Here is an 18,618-nt window from a genome sequence, read left to right on the forward strand (position 1 = left end):
AATACTTCCCTGTATAAATAATGACATAACGGTTCGGGCATTTAATCACACCCGTCGTCAGCAATCATTTTTCTGATCATATCAATTTTCCCCATTAGGAATCAAATTTCAATTGTAACTATTATCGTGAGTCACATTGAATATTCCAGCTGATACCGCACGGAAAGAGAGCCTCAATATCGCTGCTATGACCTATTTTAATTTTTTATAGTATCGCATGTGCGATGACTCATCATTAGGAATTTACACGCTGGTTTGACGGAAGGAGAGCTCGCGGTAATAAAGAAAAAACGAGACCGAAACATACGGAGGAGGGAAAGAAGTGGAATAATAAATACACAGAAATATTGGAGAAGGCCATTAAAATGAGAACCCGAGTCAACTCGAGCGCAATCCAACAAGCGTGGAACGACGAAAAACAGAAGCGAAAAAAAAAAAAAGAAAAAGAATGTTATATGGAAACAAGATGGTAGCATAGGAAGACGATGGGCATGAGAGTGGGATAGTCGATATTGAGGGTAGGTAGAGGTATAACACGGTGCTTTCACGCTGGGAACACGCTTCGCTGGCCATCCTCGACAAAATCGTATGTAAAGGACGAAGATGGGTCGTACCGATACATACGTAAACTCGAATCATTATTTCCCTGCATCTAGAATCGGCTGGCGTTCGCTCAACCTTTGTCGAGTACTTTGCAAAGTGGATCGTACCTGTCTGTTTAAAAAAAGAAGAAAGGAAAAAATGGGGAGTTAAAATAGCAAGTTGGAAACATTCTGGAAGTTGGAAAAATTCACGTGACATTCTGTTGTTGTTATTTTTTTTTTCAAAAACTTTGAAAGATGGGAAAAATTTTCGAGATTGACTACTCCAGGCGCCGTTGCGATTGGTCGCCTCGCGTCATTTAGGCTCCAGCATTGTCAATTTCACTCCTCAAGGGTCGAATGCATCCCATTGCATTCATGGCAACGTCGCGCGTCTTAAAATTACGCGATCCTCCAGGGAGGAATTAACCATTATATTTTAATAGAAATTTTCAGTTCATTACAACGGTTGTTGGATAGTTCCACGAAAATTTCATTGACAAATTCTCCCACGAATTCCTCAACTTCTTGAGAAATGTAATCATAAATCTCATACAAATGATGAGATCAATAAAAGCGACACCTCAGTGCTCTGCTATGCAAGGCCTCGAGGACCAGATGTAGAGGGAGAGACGACGAGGTGAAGCTCTCAGTCGCTTCTGTGCCTTACTCATCGTCAAGGTATTCATATTAGAATGCGCTCGGCAAATTTGTACACAACATTCCGCGCCTCCAACAAAATCATCATGATTAATGTCTAAAAGGCACATCGAGATACATAATAATCAGTGTAATTGTATCAATAACAATAATCACGTCAGCCGAATGAAGGATAACCGAGATCTGTTAAAATGAGAGACAGTCACCTCGATGCCATTGACAGATGTGTTTTTTTTTTATTCATCCTCTCAGTGAGAAATATTTGCCGGTGCATTGACGTATTCAGACGCTTTTTAAAAAGGTTGAAATGTAAACCGTTCGTGTTTGTCGCGGCATTTTGCCTCAGTGCACTGGCATCGAGAGTGGAAAAAAAATGAGGATAAAAAAAAAAGGGGGAAGGAAAAGAATAAGAAACGTAGGAGCGAAGGCCATTCACCGTTGATGCTTCGTGAGGAGAGGGTTACTCCGTTTTCAGTCCTGAATACAGTGGTGTGTGCCAAGTGAAAAATGATCTTTGAGAATTGTCTGTATGGGCCGGGGTGAAAAATGGTCGACAACTACGGCGAGACGCCCTGTTTGAGAATTAAACGGGGAAAAAAAGGACAGAGATATGGAGAAAATCTTGAATATCGTGGCACAGCTTTAACCATCTATTACTTCTATTCTCGTTGAATTCCTCGGGATGAAATAAGCCCGCGAACATAGGGAGTATGAAATTCACGAATGAGCAAAATTGTTCTGGGAATCGGGATCATTGTTCTGTACATTCAGAAATTATTTTACAGTGACAAATGTTCCGAATGAAATTGATCAAAATTACAATCCGTTTTAGCCTCAGTAATTTTCGAGATGGAGATGAAAAAGTTGGCGGTTTATGATATAAATTTTTCGCCCCGGCGGACGTGAAACGGGTGGAAAGATAAAAGACTGTTATCCACATGGCTATCACCCTCGCCTTCACCATCAGTTGTTGTTAACTGAATGAGGTTGTTTTGAAATGAAAAAAAAAAAAGAGTACTTTTCATAAATTAACGATAAATACCTGCAAGGGCTACTCTGTCACTGTCTTTGATCTCCACGAAAGTATTTCCTCTCCATAAATTGCGTAAATATTGAAGGCAGTGAATCCTCCACTGGCCATCACTAAATAAATATTGAAAAAAAAATCATGCAGGATGAAAATAAATAAGCGTAGAACACCCAGGGACAGGCGGCGGTGTCCGATGACCCACGCGCGAGCTACACCTTTTGCATTCGATATCGATGAACCTACTGGGAAGAGAGAGAACCCAACGAATTGGAAGTGAGAGGAACGATTGATAAGTGAACAAAAAACACATTTGGCTTTGTCGATGCTTCTCGGTGGTGTGAGAGAGATAGTGAGATATTCATTAGTATGTTGGGCCCACAAGTCGTGTCTACGTGGAGTGCGAGGCCCACGCGACCTCACTCACTCCCAGTATTTTTCATTCGTTCCTTATCGCAATACTGTACTCTGCCAATCTTCATATTTTTCCTAATAATACCCATGTCCCCCAGAATCCAAAGTAGAGAATGTTTCACGTGAATAAATGACGTCAAAAAGGAGCAAAAAGAGATATTGAGATGTACCTACTCGGGAATTGATCCAAGGTCATTGAGGATTACTGTCCTTGGCTTTTCTTGACTTTTCTGTAGACGAGGATATGTACTTCGATACCGCAATTGTACGCTCAACGGATTCCTCAGATTCTTAATCCCCCGGATTTACCTCGAAACGTTTTTCGGTGCGAGATAGTTTGTGTGAGTGGATATGGGAGTGTGTGGGTGCTTTTCAGAGAATTTTCATTCTCCAGCGCGCCTCGAATCCTCAAACCCCCTCTGAGGATGATTGTGAGATGTGGGCAAAATCGTAGAGAGATTTTCAAGCGGTACGTGTGCAGCCAACGGGGGAAAATACTGAAAGAAATTGTGAGGAGTCTTGCCACTGGACGTAATTTCATTAGAGGAAGCTATTCAGGCGAAAAGTTCAGGGATCAATGCCACTGGGGAGTATCCTCGCACTCTCTTTTTTAATACCACCAATTTCATTTTATTTACGTGTGAACATGTTGATGTTCTTCATATGATTGGCAACTCTTGACCTGAGGTTTCCGGATCCATTCATAATTTATCGATTTTTGTACGCAGTTCAGTTGACAAATTTGACGATTGAAACTGGCTGAATCGTAAACTCCGAATTCATTTCCGATTTTAAAGTTGAAAATAACATTTGATCGCCCAATTAATGACATCCGTTTATACTTTTATGTCTAGAATTTCACTCGCTAAAGATAAAAGAATGTGCTCCATTAATTTTATCCTCTTTACGTCAACACTACATCATTTAAAGTACCACATTAAATTATTGGAGTCATATTTTTCTTGTTTCTCCCCGAGAAATCCTAAATTCATCGGAATTGCAGCCACATCAAACGAACAGAGAGGACGGAAAAAGCATATCACAGATTGTGCATTCCACTGATGAATTTCGGAGAGGATGTGGTTATTCCCCCTTGAACAGTCTGGGGAAATTAAATTTACGTAGGAGCGTGTAGTGAGATACGGTTAGAAAATTCCTGATGAGTTTTGTTCGTACAGCAATGTAGAGTCTGGAGGACTTTTTTTGTATTCTTGATATGAATAATAATGGGGCGAGGGATATCTCGTTGGGTGTTGGAGGTATCCGAGAGGTACAAAACACCGAATGAAATGAAACAACCAGTGAAAAAGGATGGAGACAATCAGGGGTATAGCAGTATCTTTGGAGGGGGGGGGGGGCAAGGAGTACAAGGGGAAGAAGGAGCCGGGAGGGCGGTGATAGGGAATAGTATGGAATAAGTTTGCTCTGGAAGTTTGGCGGCATTACGCGGAGGAACGGCATGCATTATGTATGCGATTTGTTTACATACTAATCTGACATGTTTATGGTGTCGTGGATGGGGAACTATAGATCGCGTGTTTAGAATTTTGTCGAATCTGTGCGTATGTGTGTTATGGATATTAAGATTTAGCCATTTGATTTGCAGGCGGTTAAAATCAAAGGGGCTTTTGTAAAGGGATAATTCACCGATTTATTATCAATGTGGTTATTAAACGTGGGCCGGGTTGTTTAGATTGTTTTCATTGTATCAGTGTTGTGACCGGATGGATTTTGTCGGAATGAGGAGTGTATGAAAAACCACAGGCATACGCGGTGCGCTTCTCAAGGCGGTGTGGCTGTTTGTGTGAGTGAGTCATTTAAAATAGTGAGTCATAGTGAGTACTGAGGCGAGGAGAGATGACTAATCTTCGAGCGATATCGTCGGTGATACAGGAAAGGTTTTCCAACTTGTTGAAAAGGAGTTCAATGAATTGCGGTGGAAATGGAAAGGGGAGGGAGGCACGCTCATTGGTGGTGAATGATTGGAATTCCCGAAAGTGAGGAAGTCCGAGGAATGTTCTTGTTGTAATAAAAATTCATGGTAGATAACGTCAAGGAGAATCTGGGACATGTGTGGCTAGGGAGCGGGCGTTGGAAATTATGTCGATTCTAATCGCGTTACATATGCGAACGAAGATTTATTGCTGGGATAATAATTTGATTTCACTTGCGACCCATAATTATGGGGAAAGGTTTCTTTTTTCGGATTCCTCTTCCTCCGCAAGTGATGATTTGGAGTATTAAAATAACTCCGCCTATGTTCAACATATTAATTTATCGATCTGGAGACGGCGGGTCTGATCGGACATGGGTCAGTTAACACTTGATGGGTCTCTTGCCCTCCGGCGGCCGCGCCGAGCCGTCAGTCGCTTTTATCATCGTTCATTAAATATTATAAATGCCCAAATGCCCGAAATTTTTATTGAACGTTTAATTGGCAGAATTGTGTTACGTGTTACGGTAATCGATGGAAAGTGGTGTTGAAGGGGCAACGTTATCGGTGATATTGGAAATTTTTGCCATTTTTTCTCACATAAATGGAATTTAGTGTCTACTGTGATGAGAATTGCTGGTCAACTATCCACAGAGTTCCATTTTTTAAACAATGTAAGGTGTTCAAGAAAATTATATCTTTTTCGAGGAGGGAAAAAAGAAGGAAATCATTAATCAAGTTGGTGAAGATTTCCCTTTACAAACCGGTCGAAATCGTGGAGTAGAGCGGAGAAATAATTTCTTTTCGGTCTTTTCCACCTGGAATTTCACATAATATTTACCACAATTTCTTCTCCGTGTACCATGAAATTGAGTATTTAGCGGGTTGAAGGAAAAATTCCTCAGCAACTTTCAAATCTGTGCCATCTCGCTACTGCATAAATCTTCTGAAATTTACTTTTACATCATCTAATTGAAAAATTGGATAATTGAATGCAACGCCAACTGGCCATCCCATACCAGGGTAAAGCAAGCCAGGTTTTCCCACTTGTTGCAAAGGAGTGCAACGTGTTGAAACAGGTTTATGCGTCAAAGAACGTGGAAGGTGATTAGTGATAATCAATTCAAATTCCTTAAACTTGAGAAGTGCATTTTCAAATTTCAATCCCTCGAAAAATAAAGTTGATTACTAGTCCCTTATCCCCAATGACTCCGATGCTCTCACAATTCCAAGGCATTTGAAAAAAAAAATTGAGTTCAACTGTTTTATTTATCTCCACCACTTGTTCTTATACAGAAAGCCATAAAAATTTTAATACTCGAGAAATGCCGGTCTGGATTTCTCGTATCAACCAGTCTCAATGCATTTGCAAAAAAGCGATACACTCGAAAAAAGTGAGGAATATCGGATAATCTCGGAACGAATGCATAATAAAGCTATAAAATTCTAATAAAAAGTTCTCTTTTTCCCAAGGCTAAATGGGAGTAACTCAGTCTAAAGTTTTTGGGAAAAAGTTGTCTGATGGAAATAAAATGAAGAAAAAAAAAACTTGGGACACCTTACCAGCCCGCAGAGAGGCGGTTGGCAAATAAAATTCACGGGTACACCCGGCGTTTATTCTACAAAAACCCATAGAAAACGTAGAACAAGGAGAAGGTGAAAGAACTAAAAAAAATATAGGAGTTCGATCGGGGCGCCCGCAGTAGGGTATCAGCTTGCGCGTACCTGACCGATCTTTGGCTGCGTCTTATACTCTCAACATCGTAATGCAAGATGAGATACGGGTGAATCTCAAGTGGTTTTCTCCACAAATCTCAACTAAACTTCTCCCCGTACATAAAAAAATAATTAAAAAACAACCTGAATTAATTACCGGTGATTTCAATGAATTCGAAATTCTGATAACATCATCAGGAGGATTCCGAGAATGACGAAGGTTAAATGGAGGCATCACCTGTGCCCAAGGTGTTCTAAACCCTAGAATCATTTCGAGAAAGAAGAGAGAGGAAAAAAAAATAATGTCACAGCGGCACCTTGCGAAATAGGCCCAGGTGGTGGAGCAAAAGGGGCCCTCTAATAATAATTCGATAATAAATTCAGAGTGAAAATAAAAGGCAGATAATATTCAAGTGGAAGTGGACCATTAGCAGTCGACGGTATTTTAATCATCAATGATAGAGTACGGGCATTGCGCACGCGCAGGATGTGACGTCACGGTGTGTGTGGTCGCCAAGGGAAGATGTTGGAGAGATAGTGAAGAGGTTAAACCTTGTCTTGTTTCACCATGTCAGAAGACGCCAGAAGCTATGTGGAGGATGCTCTTCGTGCCGCCTCAGGCATCAGTGGCCCCTCTCCCTCCCCCCTCCTTTATTTTGAATCATTAATTACCGTCGTATTCCGGGCCATCCCATTTACGTCGTCTCAACACGTGTAATTTACATTATTGAGCCAAACGAAAGATGATGATGATGATGGTGGTGATCAGAAGAAAAACTGGTCTGACTATTCATTGGTGTTGTTCAACTTTTGGGACATCTTGGGACTGTCAACCGTTTCCACTTGTTCTCAGGGGATAATCCATTAAGGTCAGACACCAGTATCTGTTTCGTTGATAATTTTTGGTCGAATGCAGGGCAGTTGTACTTCAATTAAACTCCACTTTTACCCACTTCATGGGAATATGGGACTCAATGAAGGATATCGGGGCTCCTAAAATATATAAGGACATCTCCTTTTTGAACCCGCGATTTTTTCTCTTGCAAAGATAATCTACTCATGTTGCAAGCACCTTTTGAAATATCTTTGAAATTTATAACTGTGGCATAATATAATTCATGATGCCTGCGGAATAAAAATTGCATCACCTGATACCTCAACTCACTTCTTGGATAATTAATCTTTTGTTGAATCTGAATTTTACGCCTTTCGAAGACTCTCTCAGCAATTTTTCTGTTCACTATTGGAAAATACATTAATGCTACAGATAATATAACTAGAATTTTTCGAGGAGTGATATTTAATTAGATTGTGGGGGGAGAGGGGGTGGAGGCTATCAGTAAATGTAGAGAGAGAGAATCTGGGGTGTTTCACTGCTTATAATTGACGTGCGGAATTTTTTTTTTCATTTTTTAATATTTTGGTTATTTCTCCAAAAAGCCATGGAGATTTATGCGGTTGCATGAGGCACAGAAATGTCAAGGGGCCACTTGAGGCGTCTCCCATACACCCGGAGCATTTTCCGGATCGTTTCGAAGTGCCTCGACGCCCGTAAACTGTATCAGGATCGACTGAGCTCGTCGTTCAGAGTCATATAAAACGATAAGGGCAGAAAGAACTTGGTGGCTCACTGACATTTACGAGCAAAACCAAAATATCTATATTCACGACTTGACAAAGCACTATTTATAACCAAATAATCACGTTCAATAAAACTGGATTATATATATTTTTATAGCGCGACATAATTAGTGACAATAAAATTGTCAATTTGGAGGCAGTAAGGGTGTAATAAAAAAAGTAATCTTTTGGGGACAATTGTCCTTCGTTCGTTTGCACATTTATTGTCTCCACGTCAATCCCATGTTTTATCGTTAGGACATAATAATGGTGTGCTGTTACACCGTCCTCAGGAGGATAATACAAAGGGCCTATCTCTATTCACCCCACCATGCCATACCTACGCTTGTGGACAACTTAATTACCGTGAGGTCAAACGCGAATCTAGGATTACATAATTAACAGTTTCCGCATTATGCATTTGCATTGCATTCAACGAGGAGATACTCGTCGATATTGTCGGATATGACTACAATTGACATAAGTTATTTTCAAACGTGAAATTGAAAAGACTGATTAATCTTAAAAGTACTTTTCTGAGAATGTCGGAGTTTGAGGGAATTAAGAGGAGATTCCGAATGGAACATAAATCTCGATGGGGTTTATCTCTCGATCCAAATTATAATGCAATGGAAAAAGATTGAACATTGTAATAAAACCTCCAATGATTTATTCGACTATTATCTCAGAAAGCATTGAATTGAATAATAAATCAATATTTTTTATTGATAATCACCATTATTACCATCTTCATGGCACTGATTTCACGTTGTTCATGATTTTCATAACCTCGGGGAGTTATAATGACGAGAAGATTGAATTTAACATCGAGCTGTGAAATCTCACTTCTCCTGAATTAAAAACTCATCACGATTAGGATAGAAACAATTGTCACTAATGTTCTAAGAACAGCTAGCCGTTTGCTCTCTCACTGAAAAATCCCAAAAAAACAATTTTTTATCAAAGTGACGGTAATACTGTTACGGTGAAGATCGCGATGGGGAAGGTTAATGTAATCACAGGAAATATTAGTTGATAATTGATGCTTCTTTCCAAGGTTATTCAGTGTCAATAGACAATTTTTGGTATCTTTAATTACATTATGATTGCTTCAATCGTAATACATGAATTAATTGAATTTTTCACTGCATACGTCGGTGGTTGAGTAGAAACGATGCGCCCCTTTAAATGCAGATGATTTAATTGAGAATTTCATATCATTTGACACCAACTATTCATAGTAAATTGAATATTTAAATAGGTTAAAGAACTCTCCTCCTCATACCGTGAAAAAAATGTGGAAATTTAGTGATTTTTTTAGAAATCGTGAAGCATGAAATTTTTTTTTCCAACACTGTAAAGTATATGTTATTGAAAGATAAATGCGGTCAGCCGGCGAAGACAAAGAGCATTTCAACTATTGGCCAGATGAATTTTCCGATGTATTAAAAAAACCGACTGCTTCCAAATTCTCTACCGCAACCAACCACCCCAACTCCGAGCAACATCAAAGGAAAGAAAACCACTCAAAAATAGCACAATTGCGTAATCCAACACAGATTTAATATTTCTATGCAAGAGGCAACAGTGGAAAATTAGTTAAATACACAGTGAACAGGGATAAAGGTTAGCCTCAGCCAGTAGCACGTGATAATACGACTCTCTGTTGCACCTGTCGGTCTGTACCATGAAACACCTGTCCATGTTTCATGGGTGTTACTTTCTCTCTCACTCTCTGTCTCTCTCTCTCTCTCTCTCTGCCGGGTGGAAACAGCCCAGAATGACCGGACGCCCACTCCCGCGTTCGTCTGCTAAATACTTACCGCAAACTCAACAAACTAAGCTTCACTGGGGAGAAAATCGCAATGGGGCGTCGGCAGTCCGTTAAATTCCCCCATCTCCAACCCCCTCAACCCTCACTATCCTCATCGGAAACTCCTGACCAACGTTACGTAATTCATTTAGTCTAAAATTATTAGCAACACATGCGCTAAGTGGTGGAGCAAGGCACCTCTTGTTTCAACAAAACTGCCGGACGGAATAAAAGAAATGATTGTTTGATGAAAGGCTTTAAAAAGTTTTTCCCAGACGTACATTATCAACACCAGGGGCTCACACCCACTCGCAAAAGGATCCAGTAATACTCAAGCAGATGATGTGCACGCATGTGCCCCAAGGTAGATCGACATTTCGCGTTGTCGAGTTCATGCACGTAAACCCAAGTGAAAAATGTCGAGATATTATTTCATGCCTTTAAGTACGGCATGATAATAGGGAAATGGATGAGATTTTGAAGGAATAGTTGGGCCAGTATTTGTCTTGGTACTGAGGTAGAGGAGATCTCATTCGGTGAATGAATATTCCCCAATACCAGTTTCAATAGGCATTAAGGAAGTTCAATCATCTACTCCGGTCCGCTTATTTTTTTTTTGTCCTTTCATTTTTCTTTTATTCCACTGCATTATGAAAATAGAATTTCTCCGTCATTTATCCATCAAACAATGAAGAAAGGAGATGAGAAAAATAGAAACGCGGCATTGTTGGAGTCCTGGTACACTCCGTGGAGTACCTTCTCCTTCAACATTTGATTCTCGTTAGATACTCGTGCGCACCCCCGCGGGTGACAGCCATTCAATTACGATGGAGATAAAGCTTCCCTCCTTCGTTATTATTAAAAGGAGCATCCGACTACGATGAATATGAAAATACGGAGATGGAAAAAATTGTCGAGGAGTTTGAGAGATAGAGAATCTTTTCAGTTCAGTTCTTTCTATTGTAAAGGTAGTCGAGGGTTGTTTTTCAGGAGAGAAAAGGGGACCAGAGTTTTCTAATTTTTCTGTCGGTTGATGGAAAATTGTTTTTTAAATTTTGAGTCAAAGTTACTCTTTTGATTTCACATGGAAGTCTTGTGGTCGTGTACGTAGATTCAAGTTTTATTGTTATTTCTGAAGTTTTATTTGATCTGAGTTCACATTTCGTCGCGATGAATAACAGTTTGAAAACAAAATTTTCTTTATGTGTTCCTCCATTAACGTTACTATTGTCGTATTTACTGTTATGGTCTACGAGGACAAAAGCAGTCTCTTACTCGTTTTAACCTACAACTAAATTATGTGAAATTTTACTAGATTTTGATCTTGAATTTCATTCAAAGTCACAACCTTGGTAAGTGAGCTGTAGCTGTCAATTTAATGTGTAGGAATTTCCAAACAGTGTAGACCAAAACAACATGATAAAAGGGAATGGAGACAAGGACAGGGACGCGAGTGAAGTTCACATTAAGAGAGAATTATTTCTGTTGCACTGCTATAATTTTGGAAGGAGTTGCTGTCTGTTGCTGGCGGTGACGATACTCTATTATTATAATATCGATTTATGAAGTGATCGCCCTCCTATCTGGATGTATCCAGATGTCTATCTAGGTGTTTTACGGGTTAACATAAATATGAATTTCAATAAATTATCTAAAACTTTAGAATTCCGACAAAATTCGCCCCAAATATCAAATTTTCATTACTCATTTTGAATAGAGCTATTGCTCCGTGTACCATTACCCAATTGAAGGGCTCTTGAAAGCCGATGAAAGATAAGAGCTCAACCGGATATGTATCATGAGTATATTAACATGATTTAATACACCTCACAGAGGCCGAAAAAAAATAGAGTTACCTGGTTGAGATTCATCGACTATTTTTCGAAAAGTCACGATTTAGCTTCACCCACAACATTTCCATTAGAAAGCAAACAGCGATGAGAATTGAGCATTAATCACAGGGCAACTTTCCATCCTAAAAAGAGACCTTTGAAAATTAGATGTCATTCATCACTCTATATCGTTCACGCAACGAGACATTTCAACTATACCAGCGAAACTCCCTATTGTTGATGAGACTATTTAGGTACCTGCGCAGTTGGTTACCGAACAGTGAGAGATGGAGAAACTGAGGAGGTATATTTTTCGAGGTTTACAGGGGATTGCCAGTGCCACCCGCAATACAACCAACGGCCCGAAGGGGATTACCGGTTGGTGCCTGCTCGATATTCCAAAAGCCCGCTCTAAACACCATGGGAAGTGAGCTAATTCTAACCGCACCATGGCTAGTCACATGCTATTGACGAAGGCCCCGGACGTATTCACTGGCATTTGTGTGCTCACCTACAATCCAATGTAAACGTAGGGGTCCTCCCAAGGCCAGAAGCACCATCAACTAAATTCAATGTCCATTGGTATCATAATCCAATGCGAAGAAAAAAAGAAAAAGAAAAAGTTTCGTTTTACAATGTTCAAAGGCAGGTGTATATCCATGAACTTGTTGCCCAGTTGGATATCCTGTTTATTAGCACTTGGGGCTAAAATATACTGGACTCGCTCCAGCAATCGTCTTGGATTCAATCCTGTTTCTTCAAACCAATACCTGTTTATTTATAACACCAAGTTGGTGAACTTGTACCTTCGGGCATTGTGATACACACGCCCCTGTCTTATGAAACCATTACTTTATACATTTCTCGGGGGTTAGATTTATTCTGATATTGACTCACCACCAATCGGAAAAATAAAATATAACGGCTGGTTTGTGGATGGGGGTGGGTGGAGTTAAATGAGGACCTTTGGCTTCACGGTTCGTGTCAATAATTCAACGGATTCTCGATGAAAGTGGGTAATAGTTTAGACTGAGGAAAACAGACTTTAGTCTTTATTATGGATCGAGACTGATAGATTTGGCTTTGAGCTATGAATATTCAAGACCGGTTGAAATTATCCTTTTCAGTATGCGCTGGCTTTATGATAGACGATTTGATTAATGATTTATGATTGAATTCTGTCGAACCTTCTTTTTCGGCCCGTCTCTCAATACCATCAATTTGTCAATTACTAATGTGAAGTCCATTTGCGTCAAACGTATCATGTTTTCCATTAACAAGTAGTGCATCAGTGGGAATTTTTCGTTGAAGGAAAATTGATAATCCGACCGACAATCGTCAACTGAATTATCGGCTGACTAATCAAATGTGTCGTTTGTCAGTGGATAACAAGCTTCGTAAACCATTAAGTATCCCCTCATATTTTCATTAAAAATGTAATACGTAGAGTAATTTTATGGAAGTTCCATTTAAGGAAATACGTCCGTGAAATTGAAAAGTTTTCACTGGGCCTTGGGACTCAGCAAGACTGCCGCGTACCTTCTGGAATAAATTTCTTAATGAATCCTGCACAATAGGAATTCCACTTACAACGCAATAAATTCATCAGAATAAAATCGAAACATCGATTTTTCCCTCACATTTTTTTCTTATTCCACATTAAAGATTTCCCAAAAATAATTTTCACATCTGCCAATCGCGACGCTGTGGTTTTTATTATCTTTTCTCTCCGTCCATTTAATGTCCGTCAAAGTGTTGATAATAAAACTTGATCATAAATTAAAAAACCTTGGAATTTCCGTCTAGATGAAATCGTCCGCTTTTCACCTTTTTTTTGCGATTCTCTCCCTCATGATCTTAAAACAGGTAGGGTAAGGTCGTGTTACATTTTTACTTCTTTTTTTTTTCAACTTTCGTGAACTTCTTTTTCTTATCCTCTTGGTAGATGAATTCAACACGCTTTGATGCCTCGTCACGAATCTACCGACACATATATAACGTTACACGAGACACAGAGGGCCCCAAGGTTGGATGTTTAACTGTAAACTTTTTGGATGGTACGGTGGAGGCGAGGGGATGTGTGGTTTCATCTTGTGAACCTTTCTTTCACCTCTCGTGAGACTCCCTTTCTCATTTATTAAAATGAAACCACTCTCTTATCGCTGTTAGGTTTTTTATACGTTTTTTTTTCCTGTTATCGTTGGGGTTTAATTTTTTTTTTCCCCACCTCGCAGCTCCTCGTTCTTTTCAGGTAGTCAGGGTCCAGGTAAACGGGGGAAGTTTGTGATTATGAGCATGGTGGGATGCTCCAACTTCTTTTATTCCACGGATAAGGTACGATTTTTGCGCCAGATTAGGGAGACGAAAATTTTGGTTCAATGTGTGAGATGGAAAAAAAAAATTGATGTGAATATCGACGGAAATGATGATTCGATTGAATAGTACATCATCCAGTAGGATTGGTCTTGCTGCAGGCCAAGGATAATCCAGCCAGGTATATTGGAGACTGAATTTTTTCGAGCGTCTGCCACCTCCTCGTCTTACCTATCCAACGTAAAACGGAGGAGGAAAAAAAGAAGTCGAAGAAGATGAAGGAGAAGACTTGAGGAGAGGCCGGTCGACCAGCTGTCGTGGTAAATCTCGGTGTACATGTACAGACACACACGAATTTTTCCACCAATGTTGGGGAAAAAATATGCTCTCTATACGGGGTTTCTCGGGCTTCTTTTTTTTTCGTTTAATCTGACGTCCCTTTGGAATACAATGCAACAAAGAGAATGGGAGGGAGGGAGGCGGGAGTCTTTTAATCCGGGACGAGTTCATATACTCGAGGCAGAACACCCCGACGATAGCTCTATCAATCGTCAAATGTTGTTTGCAGAGATCACAATCCGAGGTCTCTATTTCATAGACCCGAGGCACTAGGACAGGGGGGGAATAGTCGATTGTTTAGTTTCAATCAATTTGTTCACGCTAAAATCATAGATGTAGCGCTATTGTCAGAAAAAAGACTGAACTATAGATTGTGAAAAAAAATATAATTTAGCCATTCATATATTTGTTTCGGCTCACAGAGTTCCCGAAACTCCCGGTGGAAGAATTATATTATTTATCTGTGCATTGATTCCAAGAATGAATTCACCTCAGAGAAAGGATGGGGTGGGGGGGTGTAACGATTTTAGGAAAAATCATTCCACTGAAATAATAAGATGAGCGTATGATCCATTAATCAGGATAGTGTATCGGTGATGGGTCGAGTTTTTTCTTGGAATTAATTTCTTTCCCAGCTGCAAGTAGTAGAAAAGCCATGTGTGACGTCAAATCGAGTAAAAAACTAACCGGCATTGAGATAATTTCCGTTGGGAAATGGTTGGAACGGTATAAATGAAAAAATCATATCCGCCTAATTATGGAATTATTGCGGTAATGAATATTGTGGTAGGCGTGATAGGGAGCTTTGAAAAATGGTCTCTTGGTGTTTTTGTATCAAAATGACTCGTTTCCGGGATGAATCCATGAATATTTGAATGAACAATGATTCCAAATTCAATATGAACCGTTCGACCGCATCAGTCCGATTCACATCTACTACCGAAATGTCCGGCAACTGTGTATACCAGTATTTTCCTGAATTTTCAATTGGTGATTTTTCTAGGATAAAATTAGTGGGGCTTCTCCACATTGGAAAAAGAAGCCTTAATTCAATATTTCGTTTTATAATTGGGTTCAATCTTCAGAAGAGCAACGAAAAATCCGAGAATGTTCTTTCTCACGTGAACGAATTTTGTTGGTTTCTTGATTTTTCGCGAGCCATATGCCAGGGACGAAAGGAGAAGAACCTGGCTCTCCTCTCGAGCACAATTTTTTATTTCTTATTATGGCACCCGTTCTTCGTTGGGACAGTATAGAGGCGAAACCCGTCTCCAGACCCATCTCACTCAACTATAACCTCGCCCGAGTAAAAAGGAGGAGATACCCAACGTCACACAATTTCGTGTTCCATCCATCCCGCGAGTCATGACCTTCTTTAGTCGCTCTCCCTCACATATCCTACGGAATATAACCTTTTTCCATTCGTCGCTGAGACTTGAGATGGATCATCGGACAGGGGGCTGTGGGGGTTATAGATAGTTCTCAGTTGAAGGAGGGAATCTCTTTTCATCCAATGTCAAAAAAACCTTTCACTGTCATGTTATATGTATTGTCAACCAATGACAAAGGTTTCACGGATTATTTTCCATTGTAAATGGAGCGAGAATTCGAAAAATTTTGTGGTTATATCGAGACGATTTAATTTCGCTGGAGTCATAAATTATGAATTCTTCTTCACTCGAAATACCTTTCCATTAATTATTCAATTTGGATTGAAATGATAAAATGGCCTGACTAATTTATTTCCCATCGGCTTCCCAATACTTTGACCGAAATGTCTCCAGAAACATTCAAACATTCTCGCCGGTATTCTAATGATGAGTTCTAATTGGTTTCTCATGTTTCCCTGCGTAGCAGCCATATTACTACTGCTCACATTACAAAGTCATCCACCCACGCAGCCCAACAAAATTATTCCCGAATATTTTTGGCAGGAGAAGATAATTAAATTTCCCATCTGACTTATTAAAAAGATTTCCATTCAATTTTCTCCTGGAATATTTGCACAGCTATCGGATTTATTCACAACACTATACACTATACTCTTCCATTTATATCACACAGATCACTCCAGAAGTGTTGGCCCTCCACAGGTCAAGCCCCGAATGTCCCTTCATCTCTGACCCCCCTTTCCACTTCTTCTTTTCCCCGTTGCACCTCCAGAAAGTGTCAACACTTCGCCAAACTCCCCAGCACCTCAGGAAATATTTTAATTATCTCTGGCCCTAATTTCACTTGAAAAAATATGCCACTTGATATTTTTTATCTCCAATCAACATTGTCTCTGTAGACACAATTATTACTCCCCGTCATATCGTATTAACTCCCCTCTGAATATTTAACAAAAAATTGAAGGTGAAATTGTCAAGCAGCGGCACAGGTAAGGGGACAAGGAGGGGGGGTGGGGGAGGCGGAGGGGAATAGAAAATCGACCGGAGATATACAAGTCCCTAGATGTAGACACAACCACTACAGAGTAACGCTATCAATCTTCTACCACAAACGACGAGATATCTCACCAGCGTTTATCATGCATATAGTGCATCGACAAACATGGATGCAATGTCAAATAACCACGCCATATAATACACACAAACTTCTCCTGCACCCCATGACCATTGCCATGTACGTGTCCACTGCCGGGATATAAACTAATATGTTTGTACAACTGTACCTACGCCGGCATTAAGAGCGATCGATCGCCGCCTGAGAGTCCTCAGTTATTCAATACCCACACTGTGCTCTCCGTTATATATAAACACACCATCGTTTACCACTCGTCACTATTTCATTGGTTGTTTGAATTTAGAATATCACGTTTTCACCTCCTTTTTATCATTGAGTCGCAATATTCACATAAGTCTATATCCATTTCACGTGTTCATCGAGTTTATTTTCTTTACTTTGTTTTTTGTTTACTTGCTCAATGTTGAGTTTGCTCTACATACTTCAATAGAGATGCTTCGAACGATGATAAGTGACTCGACTGAATAAAAACCTTCTGAGCCTCAGGTTTTGTATGTTAATAAGTCGTTGAAACACGTTGTCAGTACAAATGAACCGATTCAGGGCTTTTCTCATCGATTCAGCTTTCTGGAACTCAGAACTGATAGTTTAGAAACTTATTTTCCCAGTGGTTTGTTTTTTTATTTGCATAAAACAACGGACAAACGAGGAAATCAAGCTGCTGGGGCAATTCTATGGTTCTACTGCGCAAAATGAGAGGATTTTTTTTCTTCTAACAGAAATTGGGCTGTTCACATTATGTTTTCAAAATAAATCGAAATATAAAATTAATAAAATAACGAAATATACTGTAGTCCAGGTTCAGCCTCACCCTCAAAGCAAATGTTTATTCTGAAAAAATCCAATCGATAGATCGCATTCATGCATTGGAAATGCGCCCACTGAACAAGGCTAACAAAATAATTGGCCATTGAATCTTGAGGCTATCAAACAACATTGAAAATTCACGATGAACTGATCAATCGATTATTTTTTTTATCCACTGGCGCAATACCTCGGCTAATCTGGCGCTCTACATATACGAAAAATAGAACGGGAGGAGCGTCACTGCATTAAAACGTGTCCCTCAATAACGTGCACACATCCCAAATGCTTTTGAATGAATAATCGTGAATGCTCTCACCCATACACACACACACACACCTAACCACTGGCATTCAATTTCATCACTCTTCTATAATCCACCGATGCTCCTTCAGCCGTACCTGCATTATTGCGCACACACTGCGGTATTCGTATGAATTTTCCGTACCGTTTATTTCCTGAAAATTCACTCCACCAATTTTTCCTTTTCCCAGCTACCAACATATCTTCCCCTCTCCCCTGTCGCCCTCCCATCAGCGCAGTTTTTCTTTTTCCAATTACCAGACTGTTGCCTCATTCGAGCACAATTTCAAAAAAAAAAAGCGAGTAATACTCTTTTCATTCGGCATTGCGTGAGGTCTACTGTATAGATCCTCGTGTATACGGGGCATGGGAAGCGGGGAATCATGATTCAATTGCATTCTCCCTTTTGTATTCATCCCAAATGATAATATTTTGAAATGGTCCTGTGCATTGCACTGCACGGCTCCCCCCGCTCCTCTCCCACAGCTTTTTCAATTTTTATGTTTCCCCTCTCACTTCCCATTTTTTGTTCCGCCGATGTTTTTGAATCACAACTGAAACGGAAATTAGTTTCTCTTGTTGTTTCAACCATCTTTTGTCCTATTTTTTACCGGAGGGCAATGCAACAACAGAAAAAAAGAGATTAAAACATAGAATTCAATGGGAAAAAAGGGATGGATTGTCCATCATGGAAAGTGAAGTTGGAGAATTCAGGTGATATTAGAGAACGATAACAT

General features: G+C 39.8%; 1 protein-coding gene across 1 annotated transcript in view; it reads right to left on the reverse strand.

Moving 5' to 3' along the window:
- Positions 1 to 17,128, reverse strand: part of LOC135164859 (uncharacterized) — a 77,451-nt gene extending 60,323 nt beyond the window's left edge. The window contains exon 1 of the mRNA XM_064125589.1: positions 16,768 to 17,128. The gene's annotated coding sequence lies outside the window, so the exon portion shown is untranslated. The remainder of the gene's footprint in view (positions 1 to 16,767) is intronic.
- Positions 17,129 to 18,618: the final 1,490 nt, after the last annotated feature.

This window comes from Diachasmimorpha longicaudata, chromosome 7, assembly GCF_034640455.1.
Source record: "Diachasmimorpha longicaudata isolate KC_UGA_2023 chromosome 7, iyDiaLong2, whole genome shotgun sequence".
Taxonomy (NCBI): Eukaryota; Metazoa; Arthropoda; class Insecta; order Hymenoptera; family Braconidae; genus Diachasmimorpha; species Diachasmimorpha longicaudata.